The following is an 18451-nucleotide window of genomic DNA, read 5'->3' as shown; positions in this document are numbered from 1 at the left end:
CACTTAAGAACCTTGGCTGATTCCCCCCACTATTTGATCCATCTTGGCATCCAAATTCCCACCCTGCACTCCCTTGATGCCAGTTCCTGACCCCAAACCCCCACCCCATAACAATACCTAACCCTCCCAATGTCATATCGTGCCAGGGCCGGTGCTAGACTTTCTGGCGCTCCTCTGTGGCTTATTAGTTGGCCATCCAGCATCTCCTCTCTCTCTCTTCCCAACCAACACCCCCACCCCTGTCTAGCACCTTCTCTCTCGCCTCCCCTCCCAGGCGCAGCAGAATGCATTTTTGTTTGGGGGGAGGGATCCAAGCTCTACCCCCAGTATTCTACAATCTATTGAAACTGTTATGAATACAAAGAAATCTTAACTAACCTATCTGGGCTGTCAGTATTTCAGAAGAAAATTACAAACCACACGAAAAGTCATGTGTACTGGGAGCAACCTTGGCTACGGTTACTGACATAGCCTAACTGTTGAGGAATGCACCAACTAGGAACATGATCATGAGTTTTCTTTCATTCTTAATACATCAAACACTTTATCATGGAACAATTTTAAAAGATAATTTGCCTATAAACGTATTTCCACTAAAAGATGTCATGCATCTCAAACAGAAACACTGAGGCGTATTTTCAAAGCACCTAGATTTACAAAGTTACGTGAGTAACTTATGGAACTCTGTAATGAGTTCCATAGATTTCCACAGTACAGCAAGCTGCATAGTAATTAACGAAAGATGGGGAGGGGGAAGTAACAGAGAAGGACTGCTAGCTTACTCCTAGACAGATGCATGGGTGATCTCATCAACGAGAAGCAAGCCAAAAACAGTTAACCCTGCAAGTAAAACTGTTTCCTACATATATTTATCCTACAAGAGCCATAACGTTCATGGCCTGCAATAAACCAGTCCACCTAGAAGCACATTTCATGGCATCGCATGGTGTCAAAAGGTCCAGTGGGACCCTTACTCTCCCAAGGAATGGATGCTGGCAAGGAAATCTTACTTATCACAACCAAGAATAAACTGCAGTCACAAAAAGTACTAAGGAAAGTGAATCATGGGACAAGAAATTAAAATAGAGATGGATTCCCTTACAATGCAATTATCTTTATTTCAAAAGAGACTAGATCAGCATTTTTCAACCAGTGTACCACAGCACATTGGTGTGCTGCGGCTGCTCCCCAGGTGTGCTATGGGCAACCGAGCACTGCCCGAGGTTCCAGAGCACCAAGGGTCTCAGTGCCTCCCCCTTCATGGAACAGCATTTCTCCTACTCTCCTCTCTCCCCCCTGCCCCAGTCTTCTTTAAACTACGTCTTTCAAGGAGGTTCCCACATATTTTTCAAGAGATTGTGACCCTTGTTTTATGCAATGTCTATGATAAGTACTTCACTTATTTTTAATTGAATTTTATATCTGATGCAGGCATCATGCCAAAACATGGCCGGGATAGGTATAGCTTTTTTGTGATCACTTCTTACTATTCATATTTTTGTATTTATTGCTGGGTTTTAAACTTTTGTGTCTATAAGATTGTGTTACTTGTTTTTTTGCTGCTGCTGGTGCTGCCCGGGCAAAGACTGGAGGTGATTTTAAGGTACAGGGGGGTAGGGGAGGATAACGGGGTGGGGAGTGGGAGACGTATCTGCTGTTAAAACTTCCTGGCTATGCTGCAGCCTGGAAGGTCAAGAAGTTGAAAAGTACCATATCAGTTGGTCAGATGAAACACAAGACTGGCCAGTGGAAGATGCTCTGTTTGGCTTAAGACATAATAATAATACAAGAGCTTCAATTTTAAGTACCTATTTTTAGCTGAACTTATACCCTTAAGTTATGTGCTGAATATACATTTATGTATTTGCTATTTTTCAATATTAGCCTCTGAGCATTGTTTGAAAATTGATCCCTTGGGGTAATATTATAAACTTTCTTTGCAGGTCAACTCAGCTTTACCTCCTGAAAATGGCTTTTATAAACATTTCCCCAGGGGTTGTGGTACTTATTTTAGAAACTCTATTTGCATTTTAGACTTGCATGAGCAAGCATTTAGTGGCATGGGCTACCGTTAAGACATGTTATGTTACCGCTAACTCATGCATTTTAGCATTGAGACATAGTTACTAATAAATGGGGTTAACAGTAAAATAACACATCTTAACAGTAGCCCATGTTGATAACTCCCCCCCCCTTTATATTGCATAAACTTCTAAATCCCAATTTTACAGAGCTCAGATATATAAGTCTAAAACTGAAAAAAATGTGTATATGGCAAGAGGGTGTAGTCTGGGCATATTTTGGGTGGGATTAGAGCAGCCACAAAAATAAACATGTATTCTCCATTTACACAGTAACATAGTAGATGACGGCAGAAAAAGACCTGCACGGTCCATCCAGTCTGCCCAACAAGATAACTCATATTTGTTGCTTTTTGTGTATACCCTACTTTGATTTGTACCTATGCTCTTCAGGGCACAGACCGTGTAAGTCTGCCCCGCACTATCCCCGCCTCCCAACCACCAGCCCCACCTCCCAACCACCTGCTCTGGCACAGGCACAGACCGTATAAGTCTGCCCAGCACTATCCTCACCTCCCCAGCCCTGCCTCCCAACCCCGGCTCTGGCACAGACCGTACAAGTCTGTCCAGCACTATCCCTGCCTCCCAACCACCAGTCCCGCTTCCCACCACCGGCTCTGGCACAGACCGTATAAGTCTGCCCAGCCCTATCCCCGCCTCCCAACCTCTAGCCCCGCCTCCCGATCTTGACTAAGCTCCTGAGGATCCATTCCTTCGGCACAGGATTCCTTTATGCTTTTCCCACCCATGTTTGAATTCCGTTACCGTTTTCATTTCCACCACCTCCCGCGGGAGGGCATTCCAAGCATCCACTACTCTCTCCATGAAAAAATACTTGCTGACTACTTCACTACTACTACTTATCGTTTCTATAGCGCTACTAGATATATGCAGCGCTGTACACTTGAACAGAAGGGGAATGCATGTCTCTGTCCAAAAAGAGCAACATTGGGATTTACACTTGATACCCATAATATCTAGGTTTCAGAAAGGTCCACCAAAGGAGGAGTCCCAATCCCCAGTGGTTGCTGTCCCCACTCAATGTGAAACTGGCAAGGATATTGGACTCTGTGACAGTCTTGAAATCCCTTGTGTGCTTTTTTTTTGCTTTGGTTTGGTTTGTATACCCTTGATCCCTCTTTTGTTTTCTGTATTCACTCTGTGACAGCCTAACATGTATGTTTCTAAAATGGCTAACAAACATTTATGTTCCACCACCCTGTACATGACTTTGCAGAGATTGCAAAACGTTTGGTGGCTCTAACAAAGAAAAATCGAGTGTTCGACTAGACAGGAGTGTCAAGTAGCTTCTGACACACTGAGAGAAGCAGTGTTGCATGGTCGTCTACTGAGAAGTTCAGATCCAACATGACCATTCATTTTAAGGCCACGGTGTACAGACAATGCTTTGTCTTACACATTATGGGTTCCTCTTACTAAGGTGCGCTGAAAAATGACATGCGGTAGTGTAGGCGCGGGTTTTGGGTGCGCACAGATCCATTTTTCAGTGAGCCTGCAAAAATGTTTGCCGAAAATGGATGTGCGGCAAAACAAAAATTGCTGCGCGTCCGTTTTGGATCTGAGACCTTACCTCCAGTCATTGACTTAGTGGTGAGGTCTCTAGCGTTAACCGTGCAGTAATTGCCTACACGCGTCAAGTCAGAGTTACCGCCTGATTTTCGCCACACGCCAGAAAATAAAATATATCTTCTGGCGCGCGTAAAAAATGAAATTACCAAACAGGCCACGCGGTAGCCGGGCGGTAACTCAGAATTGGCGCACGTTGGGCGTGCATAGATGCCTATGCTGCTTATTGAAAGGGCCCCTATGGCAAGCATATCCTCCTGGTACTAAGACTCTGGCTCTAGTATCTATGGGATCAAGGTTACAGGATCAGGTAGAGGCAAAATGGTCAGAGTGTGAGAAGATTTGTGGTGCAATGGTTTGTTCCCTTAAACACACACATCCTATTACTGGAATGGCTCTGGCAATAATAAAGTCAACCCACTCCCCTTTACGGAGTTTGACTGACTGGTGTGTATAAATATGCTACTATAGCAAGCAATTGCTTAATGAAATTAACTCTATACTGTTAAAGCAGAGGAGTGCAATTAGATCCAGGAGAACGAGTTGACCCTGTTTTGGATCTGTTATCATCTATAATTACAGAAGAGGAAGCGAATCACATATGTGAAGCTTCAAAGGGTAAGATTACATCACCTCTCATCCTGCCAGAATTATCTGTGGAAATGGCTAATGACAAAGTAAGTACATTACAACCTACACATGTATGGACTCTTGATGGTGGAGGAGTAGCCTAGTAGTTAGTGCAACAGACTTTGATCCTGGGGAAGTGGGTTCCTTGTGACTCTGGGCAAGTCACTTAATCCACCATTGCCCCAGGTACAACTAAGTACCTGTACGTAATATGTAAACTGCTTTGAATGTAGTTGCAAAAACCACAGAAAGGCAGTATTATCAAGTCCCTTTCCCTTTCTATAGTTAGAAATGGGAAACAAAAGAATGCAGCTGCTGTAATCTCAACACACAATGGATGCTCCTATTGCACATAACCAGCGCACAAACATCCATTTGTCCATGTATCTCAATTTCAATTTGTACATCTGTCTTAAATATGTTTTATTTTTTTGAGGAGGAGGGGGAAACAAAATGGGTATAGGTGGAATTAGGGGAGGGGGAGAGTGTTGGTACATTCTTGAAAAAATGAGAAGACTCTATTGTATTGATTATCTTATATTTTATTCTCAATAAAAATTGTTAAAATGTGAAACGGGCTTAGCCAGACTTCGGCGGGAGGGGGATCCAGAGCCCGAGGTGAGGGGGCACATTTTAGTCCCCCCGCCATTGCCGACCCCCCCAACAACAACTTTGACCCCCCCCCGCCGAGAGTCTTGACCCCCCTCCTGCCGCCAACCCTCCCCCGCCTCCGCCTACCTTTGCTGGCGGGGGACCCCAACCCCCGCCAGCCGAGTTCCTCTTCTTCCGGCACAAGGCTTCGTTCTGTTTCTGTGAGTCTGACGTCCTGCACATTGAGGACCTTGGCTGGCGGGGGTTAGGGTCCCCCGCCAGCAAAGGTAGGCGATGGCAGTGAAGGGGGAGGGTTGGCGATGGGAGGGGAGTCGAGAGGGTCGTTGGTAGGGGGTCCAGGGACAAATCTATGGGGGCCCAGGCCCCTGTGGCCCCACATAGCTACGCCACTGATGTGAAATGCCGCCTTATGCACAGGTGAAGAGAATGTCGGTGCTTACTTTTATGAAACCGGAATGTAGGCGTGCTTGGGGAAAGTTTGGATGGAATGCAAGTGGTGTTGCAAAGTATACATTTATAAAATACATGCGTATGCGCACAAATGGGACCATCTCTGGGAAAAGATGACTAAAGTCACCAGAAACAAAAAAATGAAGTTTTAATGAATTCTGTTAGAGCAAACAATTTATAATACAACAATCCAAATCCCACCGTTTTATGTGAAAAAATAAAAATGTTACTGAAGTTCAAACAAGTAACTTTTTCAGAACCTTTAAGGGCCCATGACATAAAAAAATCGGCCATTCTCATTTTGGGTTTGCTATTTTAGGGGTCTTTTACTAAGGTGCGCTGGAAAAATGGCTTGTGGTAGTGTAGGCACAGGTTTTGGGCACGCGCCGATCCATTTTTCAGTGCGCCTGTAAAAAAACCCTTTTAAAAAGTTTTGCCGAAAACGGACGTGCGACAAAATCAAAATTGCCGCGCATCCATTTGAGACTGCGACCTTACCGCCAGCCATTGACCTTGCGGTAAAGTCGCACGCAGTAACCAGACAGTAATGACCTATGCGCCCCAAATGCCACTTGGCGCACATCCGGAAAAAAAAATTATTTTTCTGCTGCGCATTGAACGCACACCAAAAATGAAATTACCACAACAGCAACACAGTAGCCGGGTGGTAACTCCATTTTGGTGTGCGTTGGGAATGCGTAGAGTCTTACGTGGCTTAGTAAAAGGGCCCCTTAGTCACCTTTTTCCAGAGATGGTCACAAATTTACACCAGCTACTGAGCAGGTATAAATGTTTGTTTTGGGTTTTGGGAGGCTATTTTATAAAGACATGTGGCACCCTTTTATTAAAGTATGGTAAAGTTTTGCAGTTACTACCTGGTAAATGCCCAAATTACTGTGGAATAGACGGAAAGCTTCTGCAAAAAACTGTGTTGGGGCATATTCTCATATAATTACTGCAGAGAAAGTCTTTTATTGCTCACCAAGGGGACAATTTATAACTTGGCACCTCCAGTAAGGTGTGCTGATGCTGGGCACCAATTCTATAATGTGTCTCAGCGAGTCAAGACCTGATTTTGGACTCCTTACTTTCTCTTCTTTTTGTTTTCTTTTCCTTCCCTACTTATTTGTTTAAATATTGTATTTATATTCCCTTCCCTTCTTCCTCCATTCCCTCTACCCTCTCTACTGTCATTGTAATTGTTTCTTTAGTTCATTGTAAGCTGCTTAGAGGCTGCTTTATGTGGTAAAAAGCGAGGTATAAATAAATAATAAAGAATGGCATCTGTGTGCCAAGATACCATTATAGAATATTGGTGTAAATCCGAATTGGCACACCTAAATTTAGGTGCGACCATTTATGACAGGTCAATGGCAGACATAAATGAACGTACCTAAGAGAACGTACCTAAGTGTGCCATGCAAAGCATGTAACTTGTAGTATTCTATAAGATAGGTGCATATGTTGGAGACACATCCATGCCCCTTCCAAGCTCTGATCACACGGTTATGTGCTATGGCATATATGTGCTATCTTAGGGGCCCTTTTACAAAGCAGAGGTAGGGCTACCACCCAGTTAGCGTGCCCACGCGGTGATAATTTCGAAGGTGGCACACACTGTTTCCCGCGGTAGAAAATATTTTTCTATTTTCTACTGCAGGGGGTGTTCCCGGCAATAATCAATAATGCGGCCACATCGGCACATACTGCATGAGTACCGTTTGTTGTGCGTGAGCCCTCACTGCTAGGTCAATGGATGGTGGTAAGGGCTCAGGCAGTAAATATCCACATGCTACTTTTAGTTTAAGCAAACAGCCATTTATTGCCCCCATTAAAAAAACTTGTGCCCACACTACCACAGGCCACTTTTTACCAGACCCCTTATAGCACTGTGCGTAACATACATAGAGGGACATTTTCAATATGATGCATGCTCAATTTCATTAAAACAAGCGTGCACGGCGCTGAAAGCATGATGGGGCGCCAGCAATATAAGACCAGCACGAGACAAATGCTTTAGTTGGTGGGGGTTGGGGACCCCAGCCAGCCAAGGTAACTTCCAGCGGCGGCAGCGGGGGGAGTGGTGGTGGCAGGTAGGCAGAGGCAGTACCTTCCAGTGGTGGTGGGAGGGGGAGCAGCGGCGGTGGGAGGAACAGCGGTGGGAAGAGGTGACGCGGCAGGGCAGCAGCAGGGAGGCAGGCCAAAATGTGCCCCCCCCCCCCCATCTTGGGCTCTGGCCCCCCTTCCCATCGAAGTCTAGCTACAACCCTGGTTTAAAATCAAATTCAACATGCCACTTCTTACCTTTAAGGCTGTCTGGATGTGTACTCCTTCTTACCTATAGCCATTGACTATCCCATATGTACCTACTTGTATCCTCTGTTCACTAAATAATGACAGATTGGTTCTACCTAGACCAGCACTTGGAGTGGAGGAGTGGCCTAGTGGTTAGAGCACTGGTCTTGCAATCCAGAGGTGGCTAATTCAAATCCTGCTGCTGCTCCTTGTGATCTTGGGCAAGTCACTTAACCCTCCATTGCCTCAGGTACAAATTTAGATTGTGAGCCCTCCTGGGACAGAGAAATATTCATTGTAACTGAATGTAACTTACCTTGAGCTACTACTGAAAAAGGTGTGAGCAAAATCTAAATAAATAAATTAAAATCCATTAGGCATTCAGGGGTTCTCTTAATGAAATGATTTATAGTAGTAGCTCCAGTAATGTTTTTGACCCTCGCTGAGACCCCCTTTTACTGCAGCGGGTAAAAGGCTGTCTTTTATCGGGAGAAGAAATGGTTCTGCAGTAAGTGAATAACTTGCCGCACGGCCAATTTGGGGGGAGCACTTACCACCACCCATTGAGGTGGCGGTAAGGACTCCCGCACTAACGTGGCAGTAACCAGGCAGCGCCGATTACCATCTGGTAAGCACGGCACTATATAATTGAAAATATTTTTGTAGCACCAGAATGAAACACACTGGGGGTAGGAACTACCGCAAGGCTCCTGCGGTAGTCCGGCAGTAGTTCTGGGTTGGCGTGCAGCAAGCCTGTTGTCATGCGCCAACCCTTTAGTAAAAGGGCCCCTCAGGTTTTTACTTCTTAGCCCCTTTCATTTGGAACAACGCTATTGGAGGGAACTGTCACTCAAGAAATTTAAAGTTGCCATTAAAAACCTGGCAATTTGAGCAGGCTTTTGGAATAATTAGTGGATGATGCATTTGCGGATAATACTATATATTCATAGAAAATGCTATTTCAGTGTTATTGTCATATTGTATTTTTCAGTAAGATTTGTACATAACTGACTGAGGAATTTTCTTTATTGATTGTGTCCAGTGTCCATTTATTATGTTATCTATCTCAGTCATCTACTGTTCAATGTAATGGGTGTTTTAGGAACTTTTCTATCCTCAATTGTTTTTCCTTTCATTATTTTTGTCTTAGTCTGTACACGGCCTTGACTCGCTAGTCAATAAAGGCGGTTTAGCAAATGTAAATAAACTATAAACTATATGCAAAGTTCTGAGACCAGAACTTAGGTTAAAACTGTGTGAGGATAATGTGACTGGATAAATAAAGCCCACACTGGTTTTAGGCAAACCTTGACAGCCCTTCAAACAGTTGCAACGGAAGTCAGCTGCAAACATTCGAGGCAACTTACCCATGGGGAACCACTGCCAAGAAGTACAGTAAGGCCTCACCCCTCTTAGATAGAAACACTTAGCTGGAGAGGGCAGAAGGCCTGAGAAAGATATGATGAAGCCTTCGTTCTTCAAATGCAGACTTGATGTGAGGTCTGACTTTGTGTTACTAGAAACTCTGATACTGAGGGTGACTGGCCTTTAGGTCATCTTTATGGAATTTTGTGTGTTTGGTACTGGGCCAGAACTCTGTGCAATTTCTAGGGCAGCATGGAAAACAGAGTTGTTTTTTTTTTTCAATCAGTATTTTCTTTTTGTTTACATATGATAATATCTGCCAGTCTGGCAGCTGTTTATCTTGGGCATCAGAATCCTGGCCAGCTTGCCCTTTAACATCAAGGAAAGCACCATCTATTGCAACATAAATTATAGCATAGACCATCATCAGATTCACTGACACACCTTCTCTAAATGTATTTAAAAGCAATATAACAAGAACAAAAAAGCAACACTGGGCCTTCAAGAAGGAGATAAGTACCGTCCTTTATTGTTAGAAAGACCCAACATGGGCTGTGTTTCGGCGCACAAACGCCTCCCTCAGGGGTCTAACATAAAAACACAGAAATAACAAAAGTATAATCGTAAATACAAACTGCACAAAAATTTACATTCATAAAATAATATAGTAGATAATTAAATTAAAAACACACAAAACATCATAATTTATGCAAATGGAAGATTAAAATAAATGAGGACCAAAATCTTGTATAAGAAAACAAATATGAACCCAAAAGGTTCTAAAATTTGATAACACAAACAACATAAAAAAATGGCTGCCATAAACCAATATGTACAATATTCTGCAATTATTTTCTAGCTTCATTGCGCACCCCCTAGTCCTAGTATTTTTGGAAAAATTAAAGATGCGGTTCACATCTACCCGTTCTACTCCACTCATTATTTTATAGACTTCTATTAGATCTTCCCTCAGCTGTATTTTCTCCAAGCTGAAGAGCCCTAGCCGCATTAACCTTTCCTCATAGGGAAGTTGTCCCATCCTCTTTATCATTTTCATCGCCCTTCTCTGTACCTTTTCTAATTCCACTATTGGGCTCATTTTCGAAAGAGAAGGACATCCATCTTTCGACATAAATCGGAAGATGGACGTCCTTCTCCCAGGGTAATCCAAATCGGTATAATTGAAAGCCGATTTTGGACGTCCCCAACTGCACTCTGTCGCAGGGATGGTCAAAGTTCAAGGGGGGCGTGTTGGAGGCATAGCGAAGGTGGGCGTGCCTAACACCTGGACGTCCTTGACCCATAATCGAAAAAAAGGACATCCCTGATGAACACTTGGACGTTTTCACCCAGACCTGTTTTTATTACGACTAAGGAACAAAAAGGTGCCTGAACTGACCAGATAACCACCGGAGAGAATTGGGGATCACCTCCCGTTACTCCCCCAGTGGTCACTAACCCCCTTCCACCCTCAAAAAACATCTTTCAAAATATTTCATGCCAGTCTCAGATGTCATACTCAGGTCCATGACAGCAGTATGCAGGTCCCTAGAGCAGTTTTAGTGGGTGAGTGCACTTCAGACAGGCAGACCCAGGCCCATCCCCCCTACCTGTTACGTTTATAGAGGAAACAGCGAGCCCTCCAAAACCCACTGTACCCACATCTAGGTGACCCCTTCACCCATAAGGGATATGATAGTGGTGTACAGTTGTGAGTAGTGGGTTCTGGGGGAGGGGTTGGGGGGCTCAGCACACAATGTAAGGGAGCTATGTACCTGGGAACAATTTATGAAGTCCACTTCAGTGCCCCCTAGGATGCTCGGTTGGTGTCCTGGCATGTCAGGGGGATCAGTGCACTAGAAATGCTGGCTCCTCCCACAACCAAATGGCTTGCATTTGGTTGTTTCTGAGATGGACGTCCTTGGTTTCGAAAATCGCTGAAAATTAGAAACGTCCATGTCTAGGGACGTCCATCTCTAAGGATGACCAAATTTAAGGATTTGGACGTCCCTGACGGTATTTTCGAAACAAAAGATGGACGTCCATCTTGTTTCGAAAATACGGGTTTCCCCGCCCCTGTATCGGGACGTTTTGCAAGGACGTCCAAATCGAAACGTGGACGTCCCTTTCGAAAATGCCCCTCCACATCTTTTTTGAGATTTGGTGACCAGAATTGCACACAATATTCGAGGTGCAGTCACACCATGGAATGATACAAAGGCATTATAACGTCCTAATTTTTGCTTTCTATTCCTTTCCTAATAATACCTAATATTCTATTTGCTTTCTTAGCCGCAGCACACTGAGCAGAGGGTTTCAACATATCATCAACAATGACACCTAGATCCCTTTCCCGGTCGGTGACTCCTAATGTGGAACCTTGCATTACATAACTATAATTTGGGCTCTTCTTTCCCACATGTATCACTTTGCACTTGCTCACATTAAACGTCATCTGCCATTTAGATGCCCAGGCTCCCAGTCTTGTGAGGTCCTCTTATAATTTTTCACAATCCTCTTGCGATTTAACAATTTTGAATAACTTTGTATTGTCAGCAAATTTAATTACCTCACTAGTTACTCCCAACTTTAGATCATTTATAAATATGTTAAAAAGCAGCGATCCCAGCACAGACCCCTGGGGAACCCCACTATCAACCCTTCTCCATTGAGAATACTAACCCTACTCTCTGTTTTCTATCTTTTAACCAGTTTCTAATCCACAATAGGCCACTACCTGCTATCCCACGACTTTCCTCTGGAGTCTTTCATGAGGTACTTTGTCAAATGCCTTTTGAAAATCCAGATACACAATATTGACACTAGGTAATTTCCCTGTTGGGTTCATAATCTAATTATTTTGTATCAGAGGCAATCAAACGTTCAGCAACTTGCCCAAGATCAGAAAGAACAGCAGTAGAATTTGAACTGGGCTCACCTGGATGTCAAATGCGGTGTTCTAACCACTAGGCTAGTCTTCCACTAAGGCATAACTGCTGGGGATACAGAGAAGTGATGCAGTGGTAGAGCCCTTTTTGCAACAGATGAGGTTCAACTAGTCAGTGGCTCTAGCCTTGTAGCTCTGTGTGGAAGGATATGTTCTTATAAGATGCTGAGGGTGGCATGTTGTGTGTCTAGTTCCTTATCGATGCTGTCTCTTCACGGAAATGACTTTTTGAGAAAGAGATACAAAACACAAGATATAGAGATAATAACCAGTATGTATGTGTGTGTGGTGGGGGGGAGGGGGGAAGGGTTCATTTAGGCATATGCCATCCTTGCATGCCAGTGGTTTATTTTCTGACAGTAATAAGCATTTTTTGTAAGTATAAACACGGGGGGGGGGGGGGGGGGGGGGGGGGTTCTTATTGATGCTTATGGAGTTGAGGCAAATAATTATTTTATGGGACCTTTTACTAAAGCTTAGCGTGCGCTAAGTGCCATGTGGCCCACAGGTATAAAATAGGATGCGCAGTCTTCAGCGAGCATTAATTCTGTTAGTGATTGCTAGCTTCAACAAAAGGACCCCTTAGGTTGTACTGAGACTGTCCATTCTTAGGGCCCCTTTTACAAAGGCGCACTAGCGTTTTTAGTGCGCGCTAATTTTTAGCGTGCACTAAATGCTACAACACCCATTATATTCCTATGGGCATCTTAGTGTTTAACACATTTTAGTGTGCGCTAAGAACGCTAGCGTGCCTTTGTAAAAGACCCCCTTAGAGTGGCCACTATGCCTTTTTCTATAGGAGACACAGGTCAGCAGAGAAAAGGATACTGAGAATCATCCAGAGGGAAATGAGGTAGTTAAAGTATTTTTGGGCTTCAAGCTGGTTGTGCCACTTTTTTGGACATATTTGGCCTCCTGAACAGGCCTTGTTGTGGGCGTGAATAACAAACATTTTTTATTTGCTGACTTAATCGTATTGCTGTTCACCTTTGACTTTTTTCCCAGCTGAAAATGGTTGAATTGACCTCTGTTTCTATTATAGCTGCTATTTAAGCTTTCCCTCCTGGTGCACACCAAATTTAGGGTGAACTAAACACTTCTGCAGTGTAACTGTGGAAAAGCAGGATCCAGAAAACTGAGTCCCATACTCTCACTGGGATTATACAGTTTTCCCTGCTGCAGTGAATATTTTTGTAATGCAAAGAGGCAGACACAAAGACAAGGGAAAGTCCTTTTTCTTCCTCATATTACTGGTGAGTCATAGTCACACTAAATGAAACCACAGCTGAGCAGCAATGTAGTTTTTAACCGTGAATTGCCTATTAGATTCTAAGCTAAGAAACTGCAGAATATAAAAAGGTCTCAGATTTCCTAAGGTAGAGAACAGCAGGATCATGTGCAAAGTTAAAGACAAATGGACCAATATTCAGACCGTGGGATTTATTTATTTATTTATATTTATTAGGATTTATTTACCGCCTTTTTGAAGGAATTCATTCAAGGCGGTGTACAGTAAGAATAAATCAAACATGAGCAATAGGCAATTACAGCAGTAAAAATATTCAAATAACAATACAAAGTATGGCATAGTATGCTACATTACAATGCCAACACAATAAGTAATAGAACATTTTAATTGACAGAGTAGGGTATAAGCAAAGATGGAACATATAGGGCCTCAAAACACTGCCTTTCTCCATGCCACTTCTCTAACATCCAATGTCTTTCTCTTGTTATTTTTGTTCAGACACCAAACATTAAAAGCACCAGGTTCAACAAAAATGCAGACTTGGCCTTTCTGGTTTTTGTTAAGGGTGTGTGTGCCTGTCCTTCTCTTTGTCCCTCAGCCTAATAGAGGGATGGAAGTAGAAGGGAGAAGGTTGAGACAGAAAGGGGAGGATCTTGAGCCCATGAACTGTGAGCAGACACCTTTTAAACCAGATGAAACCTCAGTAGAGATGGAGGCAGTGGCGTTCCTAGGGGGGCTGACACCCGGGGCAGATCGCCGATGCGCCCTGCCTCCCTGGGTGCAGCGCGACCCTCCCCCTGGTGAAAGGACACCCCCCGGCGAAAGAACACCCCCCGGGTGCACACCGCTGGGGGGGGGGGGTGCCGCGCGCCCGTCCGCTTCGTTCGTTTCCATGTTCCCTCTGCCCCGGAACAGGAAGTAACCTGTTCCAGGGCAGAGGGCACACAGAACGAACGTAGCGGACAGGCGCGCGGCACCCCCCCAGCGGCGTGCACCCGGGACGGACCGCACCCACCATCCCCCCCCCCTAAGAACGCTACTGGATGGAGGTGGAGGAGACAAACTGCTTGGAGACCGAAGGGGCAGGAGACCTCAATCCCACTGAACCTATGAAGTTAAGTTTGTGAACATTATCGTGCTATCTTTATTTTTGTACAGAAATCTGGGCTGGAAGGTTTTTGTTTGAAAGGGTCAACAGCAGCTGCAGGCGGTTCCAGTGTGATTGCAAATAATGGGGCGGAAGGAGGGCTGCACAGCCTTGACAAAAATCAGAAAAACCAAAGCCTGTATTTTTGTTGAACCCGGTGCTTTTAATGTTTGGTGTTTGAACAAAAATGACAAGAGAAAGACATTGGATTGTCTGTGTTTCCATTAAAAGACTCCTAGAGAAGTGGCATGGAGAAAGGCAGTGTTTTGAGGAGAAAAAGGACACCCTAGTGGTGAAATAATTGAACTGAGTACTGTGTGAATAAATAGCTGCTGAAGATAAGGCAGTGTTTTTGGGAATTTGCTTCTCTGTATGAACTGTGTCACTGGAGGAAGTTCTGGTGACAGCAGTGGTGACTTCCTCATGGAAGCGTGTGCAAGAACTGCAAAAGAGCAAGCGGAGTGTTGAACTGGGACTTTTCAAAGCTTATATTGCAGATATCCCATGACAATATAAAATATGTGGATAAAAGGTGGCCCCACCCACACTCCTCCCCTGAACACACCTATTCTAAAGTCACATGGAGGTAATTCTCTAGAGATCGCATAAAGTTAGATGCCAGGATAATGTGCTCTAAGTGCGGATTCTATAACAGCAATGGTGTGCGCAATTGCACTTATAAAATTCTAGCATAAATCTAAAGTTGTGCACCGAACTTTAGGTGTAAGCACTTTTGCTAGCTCAATGGCTGGCTTAAATTCTAGCGCCTAACTGTAGGCAGTTAGGGGCCCTTTTACTAAGCAGCAGTAAGCCCACCGCAGGCTTATCACGTGCCATTCTGGAGCTACTACCGGCCCAATGCGGACGCTGGTGGTAGTTCCACTCCCAGTGCGCAGCATTTCCAGCGCTAGCTCAGGATTTTACGCATGCAATTTATAGAATACCAACTAATGGTAGTTACATGTGTAACTCAGCAAAGCTACAGGGGGCCTTGGGAGCCTGGGCCCCCCAAAATTGGATCTGGGGCTCCTGGTTTTGCTGGCAGGAGTCTCCAGCCTTCGCCAGCTGAAGCCTTTCTCCAGTACTGTTCTTTGCACATTGCCTGCCCTGCTTCCTCTCACGTCACATGCATGTTCAGTTTAGTGTGACACTTTGTGCATGCTGAGTTTCACTAAAACCGAGCACGCACGTGACGTGAGGGGAAGCAGGGCAGACAATGCGCAAAGAAGAGTACTGGAGAAAAGCTTCAGCTGACGAGGGTTGGGGACCCCTGCCAGCCAAGGTATGTAGGGTTGCGGCAGAGAGGCGGGTCAAACTGTGCCCCCCCCCCACTTTGAGATCCATACCCCCCAAACATTGAGGTCTGGCTATGCCCCTGGTGTAACTGCTAATTATTGATGATTAGCGCCAATTAAGAGTAATTGATGCTTGTAATTGGTCATTAATGTCAATTAGCAGCTAATTAAGGAGCCCTTTTACTAAGTTGCAGTAGGGTTACCACATGGGTACACGCTCCAAATCGGCCCTACTTCTGGGGTAGCGTGGGAGCCCGGCATGCGCAGTTTCCCGTGGTAGAAAATAAATTTCTATTTTCTACCATGGGGGGGAAGCATTCACAGCAGTAATCGGCAGTGCCGCCACATTACCATGCGCTGCCCAATTACTGCACGAATAGCATGTGAGCCCTTACTGCTTACTAAATAGGTGGCAGTAAGGGCCCAGGCAGTTAATAGGCATGCACTAATTTTAATATTGGTACATGGGCATTTACTTCCCCATTTTTAAAAAGGCCCTTTTCCTGCCACGGTAAAAAGTGGCCTAGCGCACACCAATTTCATGCACCCAAACTAGCGCAGGCCACTTAGTAAAAAGTCCCCTAAATGCCACAAAGCCCATTTTTGCTCGAATTCTATAAAATTAGCTACAAATTGTGCACACACATTTGGGCATGCATCCAATTTGCGTGCACAATTTAATTGAATAAGAAGTTAATTAGTGCCAACAACTGGCTTGTTAACCAATTATTGGCACTAATTAGATTAAATTAGAATTTACATGTGTAAATTTAGGCGTGGGATCTGTAAATGTTATGCTCGAGTACAAAAGTGAGTAAGGAAATGAGAGTCTCATGGGTGGAATGGGGGCATTCCTAGCATTGACGCACATTGTTATAGAATAAGGGGGGATACATGCTTAATTTAGGCACGTACATTTGCACCACGTTTCAGTTAGTGCAAATGGCCGCACCTAAAGTTAGGTGTGATTCCCGGGCGTTAGCGCTATTCTATAAACACCTAATTTTTAGCGCGGCTTATAGAATAGCGCTTTTTTCGGCACCATATATAGAATTCACCCCTTTGTATCTATATGGTTTCTTAGCAGTTAGCACGTACTAAGGTTTAATAAAAAGGGCCCCAAAGCCTTTAAGTGACAAACGCAACAGACATTATTCTACAACCTGCATGTGCAACTTTGCATGGTAAGCGTGAAATTGTGCACGCAAGTGTACAGAATTGGGCGGATACTGTACAAGTATGATTATGCCTTATTGCACAGTGAAATTTTTATAGGGGAGATAATTTTATGAGGCCTATTACGTGCATATGTTAGCATAATGGCCTGAAAAATTCTTTCTAAAATGTCCTCTAAAAAGTATAAAATATGAAACATTCAGTGAAATATGTTTTTGATAAACAAAGGAGAAGGAGACCAGTTTGGCATTTGTTCTGCTGTTGGAAGGAAGTGGTGCCAGGTTCTGCTGAGAGCACTCAAAAAGACAAAAGAAATGCAAGGAAGATGTTTCCAAAGGCGTCTATTTATTATCACTTGTCCAAAGTTCATGATCCTAACAATTACACATTAATCTCTTGGGTTTTCCTGACAAGCATAAATGTGAATGAAAAAAAATTCTAGTGTACACCGAAAAGGAAATCAGAGTCCACAAACATATTCAGCGAAAAGACTATTCCTCTAAGAATTACTGCATTTGATCCAAGTATAATCATTCCTTCCACTGACCTATGAACTCCCACAAAAGATCAAAACACAGGAAGAAAAGTCTCTTGGAGACAAGACAACCGACTGACTCATTCATTTAAGTTGGTTTGTCAGGCACTCAGGAAGTCAGACCACCCTCCTCAATCATATGAAAACTCTGACCAGGGGTCTCTTATAAGGTGATAACCTCAGCGACTCTTAGTCTAAAGAGCTCTTTCACCTCAAGGAAACTATGATAGGGAAGTGGAGGAGTGGCCTAGTGGTTAGGGTGGTGGACTTTGGTCCTGAGGAACTGAGTTCAATTCCCACTTCAGGCACAGGCAGCTCCTTGTGACTCTGGGCAAGTCACTTAACCCTCCATTGCCCCAGGTACAAATAAGTACCTGTATACAATATGTAAGCCACATTGAGCCTGCCATGAGTGGGAAAGCGCAGGGTACAAATGTAACAAAAAGGAAGAATGATATAATATTTTTTATGTTCATATATATTTTTAAAAATTAAATCACAAACATTTTTTTAAAATACAAGTAGGGGAGGGAAGTTTTCAAAAAGTTCACACAGAGATAAAATCCACAGGTGGTTTATAACTGAAGCCTTTGCACCAAAGAACAAAAACATGTATATTTTCACTGTAAACCTTGTTGCAAGTAGAAAGTACTCCCAAATATTTGCACTTGTACGAGTAGATTTTCTTCAGGAAATAACAGATATAGAGTTGGAAATACAGTCTTTGCATGTTCTTTTTTGGTCCTCTCTTAATTTCTTCTCTTCCCCCCCTAGCAGCACCTACCCTAAATGTAGTTAAAATGTATTTTTATCTGCATTGAGATAGGGCTGTTTTCCAATACCAAATTTAGGGGTCCTTTTACTAAGGTGCACTGAAAATTGGCCTGTGCTGGTTTAGACACGTGTATTGGATATGCGCAGATTCATTTTTCAGCGCACCTGCAAAAAAGGCCTTTTGGGGGGGGGGGGGGCGAAAATGGACGTGCGGGAAAATGAAAATCGGTGGTGTCCATTTTGGGCCTGAGACCTTACCACCACCCAATGACTTAGCAGTAAGGTCTCATGCGTTAATCGGCACGGTA

At 43.9% G+C, this 18451-nt stretch overlaps 1 protein-coding gene across 5 annotated transcripts in view; it reads right to left on the bottom strand.

Annotated features, from left to right (window-relative positions):
• The window catches only part of LHFPL2 (LHFPL tetraspan subfamily member 2), a 382911-nt gene that overhangs the window by 93121 nt on the left and 271339 nt on the right, over nt 1-18451 (bottom strand). Inside the window, exon 1 of one of the 5 annotated variants that reach the window (XM_030193242.1) lies at nt 9023-9108. The exons of 3 other annotated variants lie outside the window; for them this stretch is intronic. The gene's annotated coding sequence lies outside the window, so the exon portion shown is untranslated. Of the gene's footprint in view, nt 1-9022; nt 9109-18451 lie in introns of those variants that run through there. One more of the 5 variants, XM_030193241.1, reaches the window with a different exon arrangement.

The sequence above is a fragment of the Microcaecilia unicolor genome, chromosome 2, assembly GCF_901765095.1.
Source record: "Microcaecilia unicolor chromosome 2, aMicUni1.1, whole genome shotgun sequence".
In the NCBI taxonomy this organism is placed as follows: domain Eukaryota; kingdom Metazoa; phylum Chordata; class Amphibia; order Gymnophiona; family Siphonopidae; genus Microcaecilia; species Microcaecilia unicolor.
Note: the sequence above shows the minus strand (reverse complement) of the source record. Positions and strands in the feature narration are given on the sequence as shown.